Source organism: Siphateles boraxobius, unplaced genomic scaffold, assembly GCF_051911475.1.
Source record: "Siphateles boraxobius isolate OS27281-9 unplaced genomic scaffold, OSU_SipBor_1 16, whole genome shotgun sequence".
Classification (NCBI taxonomy): Eukaryota; Metazoa; Chordata; class Actinopteri; order Cypriniformes; family Leuciscidae; genus Siphateles; species Siphateles boraxobius.
The window spans coordinates 10915307-10931534 of record NW_027508766.1 but is presented as its reverse complement, the minus strand read 5'-3'; the positions used below and the strand labels follow the sequence as shown (position 1 = coordinate 10931534).

Genomic DNA, 16228 nt, shown 5'->3' with positions numbered 1-16228 from the left:
CTTTTTTGAGTCATTTCGTTCATTCAACGAACGAAATTACTCGAAAAAAGATTTGTTCATTTTGAACGAGTCTTTTTCGGAGTCATTTCGTTCATTCAATGAATGAAATGACTCAAAAAAAAGATTTGTTCATTTTGATGAATGAGTTCGAACAGGAGAGTCACGAACGTGCATCACAGAACAGAGCAAGGCGAGCATTTGTGCTTATGAAACTTAAAGTTTTTTATTTATTTTTGAAATGACCGATCGTTTCGCTAGATAAGACCCTTATTCATCGTCTGGGATCGTTTTAAGCCCTTTGAAGCTGCGCTGAAACTGTCATTTGGTCCTTGAAACGTTTGTGTCCTATTGAAGTCCCTTATATGGAGAAAAAGCCTGGAATGTTTTCATCAAAAACCTTAATTTCTTTTCGACTGAAGAAAGAAAGACATGGACATCTTGGATGACATGGGGGTGAGTAAATTATCAGCAAATGTTTTTTTTAAAGTGAACTAATCCTTTAACGTTATCTTACTAGCTATTTATAACTTATAGAAAGAGTGCAACGTTATAAAGTTACATGTATTGCAAAATACATAATGATTTGAGGACCAAGTTTGTAGTCAAAGTATGAGCAGGCCATAGTCAATGTAAAGCATATTGTTGATGTTTCGTCCCTATTAGTGAATGTTTCATAACTGTTTATAATCCGCCGTCATCGGTGGTCCTGCTTACTAGCCTGCGCGTTCACGGCAGGCTCCGCTGTGGGGGAGGAGCTGTGGAGGGAGGGCTGTAGCGCAGCAGAGAGCAAGGGGGTTGGACCTGTAAGTTGTGCTTCTTCAAATTTTCAGGCTAAAGCCCCGTTCACTCCGCCAGCGACACGCAGCGACAAAGCGACATGATCCCATTCATTTCAATGGAGCGCTGGCGATATCCGGAGACACGAGCGACATTGACCGTTGGCGACAGAATGTGGGCGTGTCAAGCGACAAGTGACAAAAGTTGAGAAATTTCAACTTTATGCAAATGAGAAGCGATTTTCGCGAGCGACAACCAATAGGAAAGAAGCCTTTTCAGTGGAGCTCACGTCACCGTCTCGAGTGCAGGCAGAAGAGTTCGAGGATGATTACACTGTTTAATATGATTTAACTGTAACCACATATATGGATATAATAAAATGATGCATGGAAAAGAAACTGTCGACAGTCTCAGTGAGTTTAATTCATACATTTATAGTTCGAGTTGTCTAATTTTATGATGCAAGTTTAGTACTGCTGCAGTTCATTTTACAGTTTCCCCTGCATTGTTTTGACTATTAGGGACAAGAAAATTGATTATTTGTCAAATACGAATGACGTTTTAGTAATTTATGACAGTATGAGTGAGTTTAATTTGTTTTTATTGATCGATCGTTAATCTAGTAAATTATTTAATCCACTGAACACTGCTATGGTAATATAAAAACACTCTCCCAACAGCATATTTTCTTTTTAGCCTAATTCCTAGTCAAATTAAAATTGTATAGTGGTATACAGTGTTGGGAGTAACGCGTTACAAAAGTAATGCATTACAGTAACATATTACGTTTTGCTGTAACGCAGTAGTGTAAGGCATTACTAATCAATTTTCAGTAATATTTTACTCGGTACATGTTCGGTAAGGCTTGCGTTACAACAGACTTTTAGTTTTAATTGTAAAAAAAAAAAAAAAAACAGCAAGACCGCCAGACATTAACGAATGAAAGATGCAAGTAGGCTAAATTACCTGTTCGTGGTCAGTCAATAGCCGCGTGTGGTGTCCAAGTCTGTAATTAAAGACTAAATGGCAGCGTCTGATATATTTGTATAGCGATTTATTTTTTACAGGAGTGCCGTGAGGTATGATTTCGGCCTCTGTGCTCACGCTCGCCAGAGGAAAAGCGGCTAATGGTGAAGATGGCATGAAGAAGACTACATTCGCGAGATGGACGTATGCGCATTAGGCTATTCGTTCTGTGTTTTCTTTCTAAACAGTTAGGCTATGTTTATATGGTATTTTTCATGTTTTCATCACACAATCATGTTTTTGGTGGGGTGGTGACGCGTTCATGTAAGGGCGGCGGCGCTGCCGATAAAGCACCTAAAAGCTGTCACAAAGAACCGGCAAAAGCAATGATTATGCATATGTCAACTATAGCAAGGAGACATGTTGATTGTTTATTAATAAAGTCAAGATGAAGTTGACGATGCTGACTCGCGATCTTCGCAGTAGTGAATGCACCAGAGAGAAATGCACATTTCATTTCATAAGCAGAGAGCAGTCTGTTTTCTTTCGTTTTGAATTGTTCTGTTTACAAGTAGACATTTCAATATAGATATATTTTTCAGGTCCGTACAATTAATACAAAACGAAATTCACTTTAAAGAAAGGCTTCGTGTCTTCTGTGTAAGGTGTCTGTGAAAGTTTTAAAGCAGTCTTTTAGTGCCGCTTCAGAGCGGTCGCGTCCGTAACGGAGAACTGTCACGTCTCTAACATTTTTTCCTCATAAATGCGAACACGAAAAATAAATTAAAATGAATATTTTATGTTCTGTGGAGAGCCAACCCTTCTTCATTAGATTTGTGCAGTGTAATTTACAGAATTACAAAAAAAAAAATCGTTGCCTCCTAAAAGTTAAAGATTTTTTTTTTGTCACACATGACTGTCGATTTCCCTAATATTAAATATAAAACGCATGTGTAGACTGATATTTTTCTAATGTCTGGACTCCTTTCTGGGAGGAGCCTATGGATAAACAGACGTTTCAATATTTGGGTATTAATGCATTTTCTGAGAATTTATATATAAGTTTTGACTGCAAGTCTGCAAATGTCATGTCCATAACGCTGGAATTCCCAAATTTTAAATAATTTATCCTCAACTAGCTTTGTGGTGTAGGTCTACATATTTTATAATGTTAAGTTATCTTCAAATAATACTAGGCTAATAGTAATTTAAAGATGTGGTAGCATTGGATCTGGACGGTATGGATAACGCTGGGAGTTGGAAGGGGTGTGTCGCCATTCTGCAGGTTCGTGGATCTGAGTGTCTCGATTTCGGTTTCATATCGCATATTACAGCCCTAATCATTTTAGAATGTTAAGTTCTACTTCTGTATAGTTATTTTGGTGAAAGTAACTCAAAAGTAATACAGGAGTAATGTAACGCATTACAATTCTGAGACAGTAATATTGTAAGGTAATGAATTACTTTTAAATACCAGTAACAAGTAATATATAATGTATTACAGTTTGGAAGTAACTTGCACAACACTGGTGGTATATATCACTTGTGATGGTATTTTGTATAGAAATGGCCAGACGTGCAGTCTACCAATAACATTAGAGCGACAGCACTACGAACGCCCACAAGCGACATCACAGTACAGAGCCTAGCGGCATACAGCGACAAAGTCGCTGGCGGTGTGAACGGGGCTTTAGTCAACATTTTCTCAAAACTCCCTACTGCAGCTTTAATTTATTTGTAATTCTACCTGAATGCTAATTTGCAAATAATAATAAATGGCATGACAGCATATTATCTGACAATGTTGACACAGTTAAATTATAAGGAAAACACATTTGAAAGAAGCAGGCATCATCTGCACTATAATGTATAGTGAATCCCTTTGAACATGTTTAACAGATTATTTCAATAAAATTCCTCTGTACATAAGCGCTAATCTTGAGATTACATTCCCCACATCTCCAGAATCAGTGATAGGCCTACGTCATGGTATCATAATATGACATATTGACATGCATTGCCATGCACATTAAGAAAAAAAGTGGGCTCGGATTATGAGGCTTGTCACTCTCAATCACGGCACGGCCGGCTGCATCACACTGCAGGTAATTCAATAAAGCCTTTTCTCAATGGGCAGAGCAATGGGCCAGCAAAACCTTGAACACTACAGCAGCAGATTCTAATCTTAACATTGGACATGTGTTATCAGTCATGCACACTAAATGCAGCAGAGAAAAAAAAAATCATTGTTTTGTGAGATGCCAATGTTTTTAAAAAATGAGCATGTTTACACAAAGCAATACCAAATAAATGTTTTATCGTTGAATTGGTCAGAGCATATAATGCAGCCTAATGAGGCTAATGCAGCTGAACTTTATGAAGGCAAAGATAAAAGACTGGTTCATCGCTGATGAATTCTGCACGGTTCTCAAGCATACAACCTCAAAAATGTTGTAGTTGAATGAGAGTAAAGTGACTGAAATTAAAAGCTGCATTGGTCTCCACTTTTATAGAAAACACTGGCCACAATGTTCATTTTCTTTTTAAACGTGAAAATTTCAGCCAGTGGTCATTCATAATTTTAGAGAATCTTCAGTTTGAGTTGTCTCGTTTAATCCTTTAACTTTCAACCCTAAAATGTGCCAATGAAAAAAATAAAATATTAAAAATTACTCTTATATATATATATATATATACAGTCTGGGTTCTGTCAAAACAATACCACTTGCAACAAATGAACTAAATAAATAAATTAACTAATAAATCAATTTAGATTTTCCATAAAACGGACCTAAAAATATTTGTTTAATGTTTTCATTACATTAAGAAAGGATTAAAATTATGTTACTTCTCGGGTGTCATACATTTTTGTCTCTCCTCGGTATCTGTCTCTGTGTCTGTGCAGTGCTCGTATCGCCCGCGGCGCGCACTGCACTCTATTCCAGCCACCGATCAGTCGCTTTCGCTCATGTCAAAACTGACTACAGAGCAGCGCTCATCACCGGACAGCCCCCTCTAATAGTTCAATAAATTACTGAACATAGTTTATTAGAAATTAATATTTCAATTACACTGCTTCAATTAAATCACTTTTAGTTTGGGTTCCTGCAAGTCCGAATAAATAATAAACTTTTGTTTCTTGGGGGAAAAACGGACATGTCCATCATGCGGAATTTCGGATGCATTCTTATCAACTGACAATCCTGCGCTAATAAGACGACCGTATAAGATTTGGATTATTTTATTTCTTATGTATAACGTAATAGAGCAAAATGGATTGTTTTAAGGGGAATGAAGTCATAAAAGATTTGACTCACCCTTTAAGGAGCTGAGCAGATGAGATGTCGATGTTGGTTCTCCATTACGAGACTGCCGCTGCTGCTAATGAATAAACATTTATGGATCCTAAAGACATCCGGCAACTGAAGCAAGAGCTGACGGTGTATAGCGCTGCAGCTCTGTCTCCGTCTGCAGTAGCTACTTCAGAGAGAGAGAGAGAGAGAGAGAGAGAGAGAGAGAGAGAGAGAGAGAGAGAGAGAGAGAGAGAGAGAGAGAGAGAGAGAGAGAGAGAGAGAGAGAGATAATAACGAATCATCGCGGTGTGACGTAAAGAAAACCCCTACAAGAGTCCGTGCTGGATTAATGACGTATGTCCTATTGAAAACATCTTTTGGCAATATTTGAGAAACTAGCGCGATGCACTCTCTCTCAGCATATTTTGCTTATTAAGTTTTAAGCATAAAAAATTAATGGGGCTTTTAAAAAATAAATAAAGGACACAGCCTGAAGTCTTTAAAAGCTGTTTCTATATATTCCTGTTTTATTTATTCCAAAAGAAAAATGTATGAATATATGAGCTCATTGCACATTCATCCATATTTCATGTTCACTAACCATGACCTGAACAACTGGTAGCCTATAGACTTTTTAATGATATTATTTAATGGACCTGAGCTAACATGAACTAATGTATTTTTATGAACTAGTGTTAACAAATATTAATGTATTGGACTTTGTTAATGCATTAACAATGTTAACGAAATCTTATTGCAAAGTGTTACCCATATTCAATTTAGTTTATTTTACGATTGAATCATGGTCAAAATTGTATGCCTGATATAAAAGGAATGTGTTTGCTGTAATAAACACTTGTACACATTCACTATCTCAGGCTTTTTCATAAGCCAGCCTTGTGTTTAGTACTCACTGGAAGAATTAAAAGATAGCATTATGTATGTCTGATTGACAGTGTAAACCAATCTGACAACATGGGATAAAAAACATCCAATTAAACAAATTGGGCCACATTATTATAAATAGGTAAAGTTAGAGCTTTGTTTCAATCAGATTTCAAGAACATGAGCTTTTCAAAAAGAGGATTATTTGTTCACAACACACATGCGCACATCAGATTATGGGTACTAGAACTAATTTATGACATATTTGAGTGCATCCAATGCATTTTATTCTTTTGTTTGTACAAAGCCAGCGAATCAATGTCCTCTGATTTTTTTCTGTTGTGTGACCTTATGCTTCTGTTTCTCATTTATGACTGAGCCAAGGAGGATGATACACTCATTTATAGCATGAATGACTGAAAGCCAAGGAGCACTTAACTTAATGAGCCACTGCGCAATTTGGAGGTGCTGCATTAGATCAGTGTGTCCTCAGTTGAGACTTCATCAGTGCAATTTCAGCCAGTTAAATCTTTAAAGGGATAGTTCACCCAAAAATGAAAATTCTGTCAGTATTTACTCACCCTCGTGTTGTTCCAACCCCGTAAGACCTTCGTTCATCTTCGGAACACGAATTAAGATATTTTTGATGAAATCTGAGAGCTGGATCACTCCTCCATAGGCTTCTTCAGGGATTGAACTTGCAGGCCCCGAAAAGTTATTAAAGACATCGTTAAAATTGTACAAGTGGCTAGTGACTACAGTGGCTCAATCTTAAGTTTATCAAACGACGAGAATACTTTGTGCGCAAAAAAAACTAAAATTAACGACTTTATTTCAACTATTCATTTCCTTCTCTGTGGGCCTCGAGTCAGTTCACTAGTTTAACAGCGTAAGCTTCTGTTGTTGTACGTCACACGCATCACCCACATGACCAGCGTCGGCCAATAGTGAGCCTACGTGTGACGTAGCTCTACGGAATCACACTAAGTTAACTGACAAGAGGCCCATAGAGAAGGAAATTAATAGTTGAAATAAAGTCGTTATTTTTGTTTGTTTTTGCGCACAAAAAGTATTCTCGTCGCTTGATAAACTTAAGATCTGAAGAAAGATAAACTGAAGAAACTTAAGCCTCTGTAGTCACTTGGACTATTTTAACGATGTCTTTAATAACTTTGAGGACGGCAAGTTCAATCCCTGAAGAAGCCTATGGACTAGTATGGAGGAGTGATCCAGCTCTCAGATTTCATAAAAAATATCTTAATTCGTGTTCCCAAGATAAACGAAGGTCTTATGGGGTTGGAACAACATGAGGGTGAGTAAATAATGACAGAATTTTCATTTTTGGGTAAACTATCCCTTTAAGAGTAAATAAAATTTAGTAAAAAACTAAGAAATACAGCTTGACATAAGATTATTTACATCAAGACAAGTCATTCACATATCTATTTCATGTCACTTATGTCACAGAACCATATTGAATATTGAACTGTTTTCATGCACATGAGTCAGCATACCTACCAACTTAATATTCTTGAAATCTTTATAACTGTTCTAATATGTCATGTCAATGTTTTCATTGGATTTTTACAAAGAATAGCAGAATATTCAGATTCAGTGTCTCACTCCATAAGAATTAAAGGGATACTTCACCAAAACATAAAAATTCTATCATAATTTACTCACCCTCAAGTTGTTCTAAACCTGTATGAATTTCTTTCTTTTGCTGAACACAAAAGAAGATATTTTGAAGAAATATGGGTAACCAAACAGTTGATGGGCCCCATTGACTTCCACAGTATGGAAAAAAAAGGCTAGCAATAGCAAGTTAGCTCCCTCCATAGCCATGTCCCCTTCAAAAAGATATGAGCACGCACAGCAGAGTCTGAAAGCACCACAAGAGACGCAGTTAAATAACCTCATGTCTCAAAGCAGGACTTGACATTAACACCCCCAACCCGCCAAATGTGGATGGATTTCAGCAGTGACGTGTAATTCAGTCAATCCTATACTAGCCACTTTGGTGGCTTGAATTTTATAGACAGACAATCCCGCCTCCCCTCACTCACTCGTTTCATTTGCTCTGGATGAATATTGTTTGTGTTACAGGGCTTGAATTCAACGTGGGACTGACCGTATTGTGCATAATTTTGTGCTCACACCCAAAGTGTGCGGCACACATAAAGCCCCCTCTCAGTTCTAACTTGAGTTATTTTTATATTGTGCTTAAACAGTCAAATACACACAAAATAATGTCAAAATGCCAGTCTTGGTGAGTATTCACATAAACACAGTCAGTTATGTTTTAAGTGAACATAAACAGTTGAGAAAGCTAATGCATGTTTACTACAATCTAAGTCCAATGGATCCGTGAGTCAGGTCTTAAAGTGACAGCATTATATATATATATATATATAGCAATACAGCATTATACCTGCTGCCAAATTATGAGATGATTTTACAAATATTTATTTGGCAGTTTTTACTCATGGTATTGATTGTGGCCAGTGAAAATGCTGAATGGCTAGTAACTTTGGAAAACCCCAGTGGCTGGTGAACAAAAAAATTAATGTAAAGGCCTGTCTCAAAGCACACAAAATTTCAATAATAATGAATGTAAAAAACGTATAGAGCTCTTACTTGCACCACCTGACTGCTGCAGATTGTCGATAGTGTTGACATACTACTGAACAAAATTATAAACGCAACGCTTTTGTTTTTGCCCCCATTTTTTCATGAGCTGAACTCAAAGATCTAAGACTTTTTCTATGTACACAAAAGGCGTATTTCTCTCAAATATTGTTCACAAATCCATCCACCTCACAGGTGTGGCATATCAAGATGCTGATTAGACAGCATGATTATTGCACAGGTGTGCCCTTATGCTGGCCACAATGATTGTGGCCTGTGGAATGTTGGACTACTCCTCTGCAATGGCTGTGCGAAGTTGCTGGATTTTGGCAGGACTTGGAACACGCTGTCGTATACATAGACATCATATAGAGACTAGATGCCCTATTGGCCGCTGTGGTGCAAGAAATGTGGCCACCATCTTAAACCGGTCACACTCTATTTGCGTTGCATAGCAGCAGTAGATGCCAGAGCACTGTGCAGCATATTCCTGCTCAAATTGGCGGACAATCACTCGGGGATTACTTTTCACAAGTAAGATTTAACATTTAGCATTACCGTACTATTGGTTGTATTTTGTGAACAAAATATTCAATGTGTCCTGTATCGTAGCTACATGTATGACCTTTGCAGCAAAAAACCCCGCGTGAAAATCAGTTCGGTATTCAGTGAGATATGATTAATTAAATGCGCTGGCAGCTCATTGCACCTGCCAAACAGATTACACTGAGCGGAGCGGGTGACCAGTTTAAGATGTCGGCCCCACGGCTCGTCTGCGCCAATAGGCAGTAGCGGTCGATAGGGCGTCTATCTATATGTTGTCTATGGTCGTATACAAATCCAGAGCATCCCAAACATGCTCAATGGGTGACATGTCCGGTGAGTATGCTGGCCATGCAAGTACTGGGATGTTTTCAGCTTCCAGGAATTGTGTACAGATCCTTGCAACATGAGGCTGTGCATTATCATGCTGCAACATGAGGAGATGGTCGTGGATGAATGACACAATAATGGGCCTCAGGATCTCGTCACAGTATCTCTGTGCATTCAAAATGCCATCAATGAAATGCACCTGTGTTCGTTGTTCATAACATACGCCTGCCCATACCATAATCCCACCACCACCATGGGCCACTTTTATACACAACGTTGACATAAGCAAACCGCTCACCCACACGACGCCATACAGACTGTCTGCCAATGGCCTATACAGTGAAAAATCTGGATCCATCTGTGAAGAGTACACCTTTCCAAAGTGCCATCGAATGTGAGCATTTGCCCACTCAAGTCGGGTACGACAACGAACTGCAGTCAGGTCGAGACCCCGATGAGGATGATGAGCATGCAGATGAGCTTCCCTGAGACGGTTTCTGACAGTTTGTTCAGAAATTCTTTGGTTATGCAAACCGATTGTTGCAGCAGCTGTCCGGGTGGCTGGTGTCAGACGATCTTGGAGGTGAAGATGGTGGATGTGGAGGTCCTGAGCTGGTATGGTTACACGTGGTCTGCGGTTGTGAGACCAGTTGGATGTACTGCCAAATTCTCAGAAACGCCTTTGGAGACGGCTTATGGTAGAGAAATGAACATTCAATTCACGGGCAACAGCTCTGGTGGACATCCCTACAGTCAGTATGTCAATTGCACGCTCCCTCAAAACTTGCGACATCTGTGGCATTTTGCTGTGTGATAAAACTGCACATTTTAGAGTGGCCTTTTATTGTGGCCAGCCTAAGGCACACCTGTGCAATAATCATGGTTTCTAATCACCATCTTGATATTGCCACAACTGTGAGGTGGATGAATTATCTCGGCAAAGGAGAAGTGCTCACTAACAGAAATTTAGACAGATTTGTGAACAATATTTGAGAGAAATAGGCCTTTTGTGTAAATAGAAAAAGTCTTAATCTTTGAAAAATGTATTTTTCAAAAAAAAAGTTTTGCATTTATAATTTTGTTCAGTGTAGATATAGGTGAACTATATGTATACGTGATGTCACATTCGACCGCTCCAGACACATCGGCGAGCCTGCCATCTTGCAAAAGTCTGCGTGTCGTCACTTACACTAAGAATCAATGATGCCACAACAACATTGCGCAACTTCTGGTTGTGAAACTGTTGAGATTTAAATTTCAGACGAAATGGGATAACCTTTAACAGGTGAGAATGCGTTGGTTTGTGTTTATGTATTAACTCAATATTACAAGTTTTTACTATGGTACTTGTAATATTTGTTTTACAATGGGAATGTTTTTATGTCGTGTTAGCTGATGCCTTTTACGGTATTTCAAATATATTCAAACATGCATCTAACTATGGTTGCTCAGTCAACTTGCTCCCGAATGTTTACGGACTACTTTTGACCGTTTCAATATGGCGGACTGTTTACGTAGCCTATGGCACTGTCGTAATTTTTGCACACTTCATTTGCACTCTCTGTCTTTTTAGACTTACAATGGCTGCCCCGTGTGCGTGTCCGTTAAGTCCATGAGACCATAGGGTGTCCCATTTGTCATTGTTTCAGAAGGTTGCTCGCCTCGACCCTTTTAGGGTCAATATGCACCCTTGATGCTCACTTTTGCAGAGCCTGCACTGAAGCGAGCTCTGCAGCAGACTTCTTCCTAACAGTCAAATCTGTGTTAAGTCACAAAAGTGCGGACTTGTACGAAATGATACGCATTTTTAGTGTGTGTTTAGGATGCCATTTGGGACAGGGCCACGGCCCATTGAACCATGCAGCCTCTAATGAGGCATCTATAACGTGAACAGCTCTGGGTAGAACGTTGCGGGGTTGCCATCATTTTTTGGTCATGAGACTTCCACAGAATATACATGTTTTAATATTTATATCACTTCATTGATTGCTATCAGGATGTGAAGAGAGTTTCAACATAACCTACCGAACTTTTAATAAAGGAGCTTGACCACAAAAGACTCATCATGACAATAATATAAAACTAAGATGGGTTGTGTCATTATAACAGTAGTCATTAGTCATAATAAGCAGTAGTCATTAGATTGGCCTCTCTATCTTACAAATTGAACTATAACCATTTTAGTTAAAACTTAAAATAGATCAGCTTGCAATAATACATCATCTATATACACCAGATTTATGTTTCCTCTTATAGACCTTATGCGCCAGAGAAACGAGGTCGCAGCCATCTTTAGAATATTGTCTTTGAACTTCCGTTTTTGAACTTCCAATACAGACTGGAAGACAAAAGAAAACGCTGAACAGGGGCGGGGCTACAAGTCTATCTATAGCAAACGAATACAAATGATGCTGAATAAGAATTCACTTTGCACACTATTGCTTCATACAAGAAATCATTCTTGAATTTAAAACAGAAATGAAGAACTTTGAAATAAATCCTATAATTCACAACCTGTCTGCATGTCTTAGTTTTGAGCAATACGATCAGGCATTTTCCATTTTCCATTGCTGCAGTGCTTCAGAGAAGAGAGTTTTTATGACAGCTGTTGCTGCCTATGAAGGATTCCCTGCATAATAATAGGGGAGTTCTGCATATGTTCTGCATATCTGATCACATATTTCAAATATCTAAACTGTTCAAAGTGCAAACTCTATAGCTATAACATGAATTATGTGCATTGTTTTCTCTGTTACCAATCCCCACATTTTTTGGGTCCTCATGAAGAAAACAGCTTATAATCATACAGAATGATGTTTTTTTTTAAATGTAAATGCAGAAGATTATCTGTGATGGGTAGGTTTAGGGTTAGGGGATAGAACAGTTTGTACAGTATAAAAATATTATGTCTATGGAAAGTCTCCTTAAAACATGGAAACAGCTTGTGTGTCCCAATTAGATGATTCACCGAAATTGTCATGGAAAATTTAAGAGGCGTTCATCAATTTTTTAAATGTCAAATGCAATGATTCATTTCATTTTAAAGTTTTTAAAGGAAAATGTGTCAAAAAGTTGGAACTGAACTTATGACATGGCTCATTATTTATTTCAGATAGGCCTACATTTGATTCATTTTATGCTTATTCATGCAGGAAAAATAATCTGTCCATCTAAGATCAAACCCTGCCGAGAAAGATAGGCTACTTCTTTACAACACTATAACATGATCTTGAGAACCAATAAATGTCATTGAAACTGCTAAAAGAAAAAGCTTTTTGCTACTTGATTAACCTAACTCAACTCGACTTCTGTCCTTTGTCAACAGTTTCTGCATCCTGAAGCCCGAAAATAACATACAGAAACATCATAGGGGAGAAAGTTCATTTAATGGCTCGAGACTATTGTCCTGGAATAAATTGAACCAGGTTGTGGGTAAAGAATGTGGGCTGACTTTCAAGTGAGGGAAAACGGAAACATGCCTGTGCTTTTCAGACTAAGATTCAGAAGCTGTATTTGAAATCAAGCTGCACATTTTATCAAGGTGCTGCAATAGAGCAATAATTTACACAGATTATGAGCCCAACTCTAAATAGCCTGCATGTGTCCCTGTGTTATTCAATGCTGTAGGCTAATCTACTGGGGTCGGTGCCATGCAATTCATTAAACAAACGCTAACCACTTTTGTAAATTATATTCTAGTTCCTTTAAATTCTCAAAGCAGATGTCAGAACTGAGACGATTTTTTTATAGGAAAGACATTATTCTTTAAGCTAGGGCCTCAGAACATCAGTAATTAGGGTACATATAGATCTATGAATTTTTGTGTAAGTGTATTACATGTCTAAATCTAGCCTACCTTTTGAAATCAAAAAAAGCCTTGAAGTTATTGTAGTCATTAGAGAGTAAGTAAGTATCCACTAGAAGCCTCTTCTGGTGGCCGAATTATGAAGCACTCCAACACAAAATACCTGCAGGGTTTAGGGTGAAACAGTGCAGTGCTTTCATTCATGAAGGTCATTGTGTTATAAGGTCTAATTCATTCAATCTATTCATGAGCTTCAGTTGCCGTTATGAATCTTGATGCTTTAATGTTATGGCTAAGCTATCTATTTGGACTTAGAATTTCTTTTGATTTTCTTCTCTGATTTCTTTTATTTGTTTCTAAGTTGATGACTAAATTAGAAGGGTCCAAAAGTCTGAGATCACATTGCAAATCTGTGATTCAAAATCTATTTGAAACCTGAAAATAATCAGAAAGTTAATGGATTAAAACAAAATAATGTAACATTGAAATAAATAATGATAATAAATAAGAAATATTTATGAATATACACCATTCTAGGTTGCTAATTAAATAAGTGATATTTAAAAAAAATTGCAATTTTACCCTTTAAAGAAAAGAAAAGAAACATTCAAAAATGCCTATTTTTTATGACTGCACTGTTTTTGCCTTTGTGAGTGACTATGGGGTACATGTCAACAACAGAACGATACAACAGAGTGGATACAAGGGAATTTATATAAACATTATGAGGAAAAGGCAAAATCTGCTTTCATACGTTCCAGAAGAAAGTGGCTTGAGCATGGTGAAAAAAACACAATAAATGTTTATTCTTTGGAAAAAATAAATGGTGAAAGATTATTGATTAATAAATTCACAGATGATTTATTTACAATTACAAACCATATAGCAGAATTGTATAAAACTTTGTATAGCTCTGAAATACAGTGCTCCTTAATGGGGTCCTTTTTAGAAAAATTGGATAATAGTACTTTTGTTAATGATAAATTTGGCAGCATTTGTGCAAAGAGTTTAGTATTACATAAATGATCAACGGTAATAACTTTATTAAACACTGATGCCAAACTGTTTTCTCTTATTTTTGCCAGCAGGCTGAAATTAGGATTGGATTCCCAATTGATCCCTCTCAGTCTGGTTTCATGAAAGGGAGGCATATATTTAGAAAGGCAATTACAACCCTGCACACCGAATATAACAGCTCTGTTAAAATGGTTAATGGGACTTCTGGTAGATTTTTTCTTTCTAGGGGCATCAGACAAGGCTGCCCAATCTCACCATTTCTTTTTCTGCTCGTCACACAGGTTCTTTCTTGCTATGTAAATATGAATTTCTTTCAAGGTATTAACATTTTTGGGAATGAGTTAAAAATTTGTCAGCTAGCTGATTATCAACAAAAAGAAAATTTGACTCTTGGTTGCAGAGAGTTTTATCCATTTATGGTCGTGTCTTATTGTCTAAATCTGAAGGTTTGTCAAGATCTGAGTATATCTCCCAAAGCTCTATTGTACCCAAGTCAAGACATTTACCAAAGAGTTTGACAAGTTGTTATTTGATTTTGTTTGGAAAACAAACCTCATTATTTAAAGAATATATATATATATATATATATATATATATATATATATATATATATATATATTATGCAATCCACATGAACTTTGAATAGCACTTTTAAAATAAATTGGCTACAATGTTTTATTAAAAAATAATTGCTTTGTGGAATATTTTCCCTAACCTTTTAATTAATCAACTTGGTGGTATCAGTTTTTTTCCTTAGATGCAGTTTTGATATTAACAAAATACCTCTTTATCTAATTCTCACAAACAAGTTCTTTTGACATTGTGTTTTGGCTTTTAAACCAAACTTTTCTCTCCTCTCTCCTTTTTTATTTGGAATAATAAGAATATTACACACTAGAAAACCTTTATTTTTTAGACATTGGTTTGAGTCTGATACAGCCTATAGTTGGTCAGTTGTTGAATTCTGATTGTGAGTTTTTGAATATTACTGAACTATGTCTGAAATTGAAGTGTCATATTTCTGTTAAAGAATATTGTATTGTCATGAATTCTATTTCTGCCAAAACTGTATCTCTATGCAGAAATCAGGGCACTTGGTGTAACACTGGAAGTAAAGTCTCCAAACATTTGTTTTTAGATTGATTTAATTAAAGTTACATGCAGTAACCAATCGATTACATCTCTTTTTGTTAATATCTCTTCTTCTCCATTTCAATTTGTTTGGGTTAATATGTTTCCCTATAATTTGAGCGGGGACATTTTTGGGGAGTTCATAGTCGGTATTTTGTAACAAATAAAACCAAAGAAGTGTAATTTAAAATTGCTCACAGAATATATCCTGTGAAAGACACATTAGAGCGTTTTCATCTGGATATTGACTACAATTGCTCTTTTTGTAATTGTGAAAGAGTCTGTTAATTTGTGCATTTATTTTTTGAAAGTCCCTGTTCATCAATCTTTTGAGATGTCTCAAGTTTTAGTTTTTAAAATGAACTGCAACCTTAAAATTTTCATTTGTCTAACTTCATACATATGTATGACTTTTCCAAAAGAAAAATATATGTTATCGATTTGTGTTTGTTATTAAGATAAGAACAAATTATATCAAACTAAATGGAGTAACTCAAAACCCAAGTTTGCTCACTTTAAAACAGCCTTTAAAATGTATTTAGAGTCTGTAAAGTTTTTTTTAAAAACATCGAAAAGTCCAAAGATCTGTGTCTCTGCTAAATGAATTTGTGTGTGATGCCCTTTATTTTTAAATTTTTTTATCTCTTCTTTTATTTAAATTATTGTTGTTTCAAGTTATACTAACAAAATGTGTAAAATAAATGTGTCAAGAACTTGATATTGAATTCTGTAATTTTGAAAATGTAATAATAATAAAAAAATAAATAAAAAAAAGACGGTTCCGCGTATCTGTTACCACGGAAACATTCTAACCAATCACAATAGCCAAGATAGACGTGTTAAATTGTCAACC

General features: G+C 36.6%; 1 protein-coding gene across 1 annotated transcript in view; it reads right to left on the bottom strand.

Annotated features, from left to right (window-relative positions):
* sv2ca (synaptic vesicle glycoprotein 2Ca) overlaps nucleotides 1-5209 on the bottom strand; it is a 72089-nt gene extending 66880 nt beyond the window's left edge. The window contains exon 1 of the mRNA XM_077231017.1: nucleotides 5061-5209. The gene's annotated coding sequence lies outside the window, so the exon portion shown is untranslated. The remainder of the gene's footprint in view (nucleotides 1-5060) is intronic.
* Between the last annotated feature and the right edge of the window lie 11019 nt (nucleotides 5210-16228).